This window comes from Salvelinus namaycush, chromosome 17, assembly GCF_016432855.1.
Source record: "Salvelinus namaycush isolate Seneca chromosome 17, SaNama_1.0, whole genome shotgun sequence".
Classification (NCBI taxonomy): Eukaryota; Metazoa; Chordata; class Actinopteri; order Salmoniformes; family Salmonidae; genus Salvelinus; species Salvelinus namaycush.
This window is the reverse complement of record NC_052323.1, coordinates 34410101-34416870: the sequence shown is the minus strand read 5'-3', so window position 1 is coordinate 34416870 and position 6770 is coordinate 34410101.

Here is a 6770-nt window from a genome sequence, read left to right as displayed (position 1 = left end):
TACTATAAATTATAACCAGTCACTACCACTACTATAATTATAATCAGACACTACCACTACTATAATTATAACCAGTCACTACCATTACTACTGTAAACACTACCACTACTATAATTATAACCAGTCACTACCACTACTATAATTATAACCAGTCACTACCATTACTACTGTAAACACTACCACTACTATAATTATAACCAGTCACTACCACTACTATAATTATAACCAGACACTACCACTACTATAATTATAACCAGACACTACCACTACTATAATTATAACCAGTCACTACCACTACTATAATTATAACCAGTCACTACCATTACTACTGCAGACACTACCACTACTATAATTATAACCAGTCACTACCATTACTACTGCAGACACTACCACTACTATAACTATAACCAGACACTACCATTACTACTGCAGACACTACCATTACTACTGCAGACACTACCACTACTATAATTATAACCAGTCACTACCATTACTACTGCAGACACTACCACTACTATAATTATAACCAGTCACTACCATTACTACTGCAGTCACTACCATTACTACTGCAGACACTACCACTACTATAATTATAACCAGTCACTACCATTACTACTCCAGTCACTACCACTACTATAATTATAACCAGTCACTACCATTACTACTCCAGTCACTACCACTACTATAATTATAACCAGTCACTACCATTACTACTCCAGTCACTATCACTACTATAATTATAACCAGACACTACCATTACTACTGCAGACACTACCACTACTATAACTATAACCAGACACTACCATTACTACTGCAGACACTACCACTACTATAATTATAACCAGTCACTACCACTACTATAACTATAACCAGTCACTACCATTACTACTGCAGACACTACCACTACTATAATTATAACCAGTCACTACCATTACTACTCCAGTCACTACCACTACTATAACTATAACCAGTCACTACCACTACTATAATTATAACCAGTCACTACCATTACTACTCCAGACACTACCACTACTATAATTATAACCAGTCACTACCATTACTACTCCAGTCACTACCACTACTATAACTATAACCAGTCACTACCACTACTATAATTATAACCAGTCACTACCATTACTACTCCAGTCACTACCACTACTATAATTATAACCAGTCACTACCATTACTACTGCAGACACTACCACTACTATAATTATAACCAGTCACTACCACTACTATAATTATAACCAGTCACTACCATTACTACTGCAGACACTACCACTACTATAATTATAACCAGTCACTACCATTACTACTCCAGACACTACCACTACTATAACTATAACCAGTCACTACCACTACTATAACTATAACCAGTCACTACCACTACTATAATTATAACCAGTCACTACCATTACTACTCCAGTCACTACCACTACTATAATTATAACCAGTCACTACCACTACTATAACTATAACCAGTCACTACCATTACTACTGCAGACACTACCACTACTATAACCAGTCACTACCATTACTACTCCAGTCACTACCACTACTATAATTATAACCAGTCACTACCACTACTATAATTATAACCAGTCACTACCACTACTATAATTATAACCAGTCACTACCACTACTATAACTATAACCAGTCACTACCACTACTATAATTATAACCAGTCACTACCACTACTATAACTATAACCAGTCACTACCACTACTATAACTATAACCAGTCACTACCATTACTATAACTATAACCAGTCACTACCATTACTACTGCAGACACTACCACTACTATAACTATAACCAGTCACTACCACTACTATAATTATAACCAGTCACTACCATTACTACTGCAGACACTACCACTACTATAACCAGTCACTACCATTACTACTCCAGTAACTACCACTACTATAATTATAACCAGTCACTACCACTACTATAATTATAACCAGTCACTACCACTACTATAACTATAACCAGTCACTACCACTACTATAACTATAACCAGTCACTACCATTACTACTGCAGACACTACCACTACTATAACCAGTCACTACCACTACTATAACTATAACCAGTCACTACCATTACTACTGCAGACACTACCACTACTATAACCAGTCACTACCATTACTACTCCAGTCACTACCACTACTATAATTATAACCAGTCACTACCACTACTATAATTATAACCAGTCACTACCACTACTATAATTATAACCAGTCACTACCACTACTATAACTATAACCAGTCACTACCACTACTATAATTATAACCAGTCACTACCACTACTATAACTATAACCAGTCACTACCACTACTATAACTATAACCAGTCACTACCATTACTATAACTATAACCAGTCACTACCATTACTACTGCAGACACTACCACTACTATAACTATAACCAGTCACTACCACTACTATAATTATAACCAGTCACTACCATTACTACTGCAGACACTACCACTACTATAACCAGTCACTACCATTACTACTCCAGTAACTACCACTACTATAATTATAACCAGTCACTACCACTACTATAATTATAACCAGTCACTACCACTACTATAACTATAACCAGTCACTACCACTACTATAACTATAACCAGTCACTACCATTACTACTGCAGTCAATACCACTACTGTCACAACTTCCGCCGAAGTTGGTCCCTCTCCTTGTTCGGCGGTGTTCGGCGGTCGACGTCACCGACCTTCTAGCCATCGCTGATCCATTTTCCATTGGTTGTGTATTTAACCCTCTGGTTTACATCATGTCTTTGTCAGTGATTGTTCGTTGTATGTATAGGTGCTATGTCTGTTTTAGATTGTTCTAATTCGAGACATACATACAGCCTACATGTGACATTATTGAAATATTCCCATGTCATGTTAATGGGGAACAAACATGGCCGCCGTACAATGTGGTAGTGTCAATGCATCATAATCCAGAAACATCAATGTCCCAACTCTTTAATGCATGGCCCTGCTAGTTACTAAAGAAAAGTCTTTCCAGGATGATAGATATCTGACAAGACACAAACACAGGGAAGAGAGGAAAAAGTGTTGACCCACAAATTGAGCCCAGTCAAACCCAGCCCAGTCCCAGTCAAACCCAGACCAGTCCCAGTCAAACCCAGCCCAGTCCCAGTCAAACCCAGACCAGTCCCAGTCAAACCCAGACCAGTCCCAGTCAAACCCAGACCAGTCCCAGTCAAACCCAGACCAGTCCCAGTCAAATCCAGCCCAGTCCCAGTCAAACCCAGCCCAGTCCCAGCCTAAACCAGCTCAGTCCCATCCTAACCAATCCTAACCCAGTCTAGCCCTAGCCTAAACCAGCTCAGTCCCAGCCTAACCCAGCCCAGGCCAGGCCAGGGCCCAGAGCAGAGAACAGGGAGATGGAGGGCCAGTTGACTAGCGAAAAGATAACAACCAAGGACTAGGATAAACATCTGCCCCACATCTCCAAACACACACCAATCACACTCCTGGCTGCCACAGAGAGGGAGACGACACACACACACACACACACACACACACACACACACACACACACACACACACACACACACACACACACACACACACACACACACACACACACACACACACACACACACACACACACACACTGAACAGAAATGTGTTAAAGGAATCAGACTAAACACTGAAAGTGAGGACACCATTTAAGAAACAACATATGCCTATTAGACTAAACAAAGGTGAGCTGCTAAGAAGTTTTATAATGCCAGAAGGCAGTCCTGATAGTTCTGTTATTAAGAGAAGAGTTACTTAGATAGCCAGTGGAAGTGGGTTTTAATCAGTGTCGACTGCTAGTGTGTTAGTGCAGATTAGAATTCCTAAAAAATATTTTGTTTCCTCTGTAGTTAGGACAGGAAGTAGAACTGTGCTCCTCTTCTGCTGCTCTTGTTAACTGGCGCTGGTCTTCCTGTTTTGAGATTCTTACTGACAGTGCTACGAACCCTCTCTCTCTCTGATTTTCCTCTCTCTCCTCTTCCTCTCTCTGTCGTTCTCACCTCCCTCTCTCTCATCTTCCTCTCTCTGTCGTTCTCACCTCCCTCTCTCTCCTCTTCCTCTCTCTGTCGTTCTCACCTCCCTCTCTCTCTCATCTTCCTCTCTCTGTCGTTCTCACCTCCCTCTCTCCCCTCTTCTTCTCTCTGTCGTTCTCACCTCCCTCTCTCTCCTCTTCCTCTCTCTGTCGTTCTCACCTCCCTCTCTCTCATCTTCCTCTCTCTGTCGTTCTCAGCTCCCTCTCTCTCATCTTCCTCTCTCTGTCGTTCTCACCTCCCTCTCATCTTCCTCTCTCTGTCATTCTCACCTCCCTCTCTCTCCTCTTCCTCTCTCTGTCGTTCTCACCTCCCTCTTTCTCCTCTTCCTCTCTCTGTCGTTCTCACCTCCCTCTCTCTCCTCTTCCTCTCTCTGTCGTTCTCAGCTCCCTCTCTCTCATCTTCCTCTCTCTGTCGTTCTCACCTCCCGCTCCCTCATCTTCCTCTCTCTGTCATTCTCACCTCCCTCTCTCTCATCTTCCTCTCTATGTCGGTTTCACCTCCCTCGCTCTCATCTTCCTCTCTCTGCCGTTCTCATCTCCCTCTCCCTCATCTTCCTCTCTCTGTCAGTCTCACCTCCCTCTCTCTCCATCTTCCTCTCTCGGTCGTTCTCACCTCCCTCTCTCCTCTTCCTCTCTCTGTCGGTTTCACCTCCCTCGCTCTCATCTTCCTCTCTCTGCCGTTCTCACCTCCCTCTCCCTCATCTTCCTCTCTCTGTCGGTCTCACCTCCCTCTCTCTCCATCTTCCTCTCTCTGTCGTTCTCACCTCCCTCTCTCTCCTCTTCCTCTCTCTGTCGGTCTCACCTCCCTCTCTCATCTTCCTCTCTCTGTCATTCTCACCTCCCTCTCTCTCATCTTCCTCTCTCTCCTCACCTCCCTCTTTCTCCTCTTCCTCTCTTTCTTCTCACCTCCCTCTCTCTCATCTTCCTCTCTCTCTTCTCACCTCCCTCTCCCTCTCTCTCCTCTCTCTCTCCTCTAGGTAAGGTAGATAGCAGAGCCTGGCTCTCTCCACCCACTGTCACCACTACATAAACTCTCTCATTAAACATTCCTCCCACTCTAAACGTGATGTTGTGAGGGGTATGATGTGCACGTGAGCGTGTGCAGACAATATGCAAAGCTTCTGAAACTCCTCTCAGCATTGTTTTAAGCAAATAAGAAATAACAGTTGTGTCAGTGGGTTAGGGTTAGCAGTGACGTGTGCATGTGTGTGTGTGTGTGTGTGTGTGTGGGTGTGGGTGTGGGTGTGTGTGTGTGTGTGGGTGTGTGTGTGTGGGTGTGTGTGTGTGTGTGTGTGTGTGTGTGTGTGTGTGTGTGTGTGTGTGTGTGTGTGTGTGTGTGTGTGTGTGTGTGTGTGTGTGTGTGTGTGTGTGTGTGTGTGGACGTGTTTAACTATTCTTGTGGGGACCAGAAGTCCCTACAAGAATAGTAAACAAAGTAAAAATTGACCAGCTGGGGACATTTTGTTAGTCCCCACAAGGTCAAATGCTATTTCTAGGGGGTTTAGGGTTAAGGTTCGAATTAGTGTTAGGGTTAGAATTAAGTTAAATATTAAGGTTAGGAGCTAGGGTTAGTTGTAGGGTTAGGGTTAGGAGCTAGGGTTAGGTTTAGGGTTAGGATAAAGTTTAGGTTTTTGGGTTAGGGTTAGGGTTAGGGTTAGGGTTAAGGTTAGGGTTAGGGTAAGAGTACGGGTTAGGATTAGGGTTAGGTTTAGGGTTAGGGAAAATAGGATTTTGAATGGGACTGAATTGTATGTCCCCACAAGGTTAGCTGTACAAGACTGTGTGTGTGTGTGTGTGTGTGTGTGTGTGTGTGTGTGTGTGTGTGTGTGTGTGTGTGTGTGTGTGTGTGTGTGTGTGTGTGTGTGTGTGTGTGTGTGTGTGTGTGTGTGTGTGTGTGTGTGTGTGTGTTGGCTGTGGCAGTGATGGTGCCATGAGCAGTTAGGACAGGGAAAGAATGTAGATCTGGCCTGCATCCCAAATGGCAACCTATATAGTGCATTACTTTTGGGTCCTGGTCAAAGGTAGTGCACCTGGTCAAAAGTAATGCACTATATAGGTTGCCATTTGAGACGCAGGCCTGCTCTGAGGGAATGTGAAGAATGTCAGTGTAATTTTATCCAACCCTCCTCTACTACTAGACAGTGTCTATTGCCTGAATGTATTTAATATCCAGACCGTGTCTGAGATTACAACTCACACAAATCATTAACGAGCTTACATCCCCAATATCCCTTTAACCAATCTGCCAATAGTCCACATGACTGTTATCAGCATTCTAAGAAGGACATTAACAAGTCTAAACAAGTCATTCTCATGTGCTTCTTGAAACATATTTCAACACAAATGTTCACGTGTAAATGCCGTAGCAAGTGTGAACAAACAGTATGACACTCAAATGAGCTAGTTCTGGTATGTGACTCATGTTCCCAGGCTTTTATAGATGATCATATCATAACATACATCATCTGACCCTCTTATCGTCCTGCCCTCGCTCTCTTCTTTTCATACACTGTTTTCCCTCGGTGGCGTTGACAATGACTGCTGAAATAATTACAGCTGTTTGTAGCTAAACTGAGTCCTGTGTGTGTGTGTGTGTGTGTGTGTGTGTGTGTGTGTGTGTGTGTGTGTGTGTGTGTGTGTGTGTGTGTGTGTGTGTGTGTGTGTGTGTGTGTGTGTGT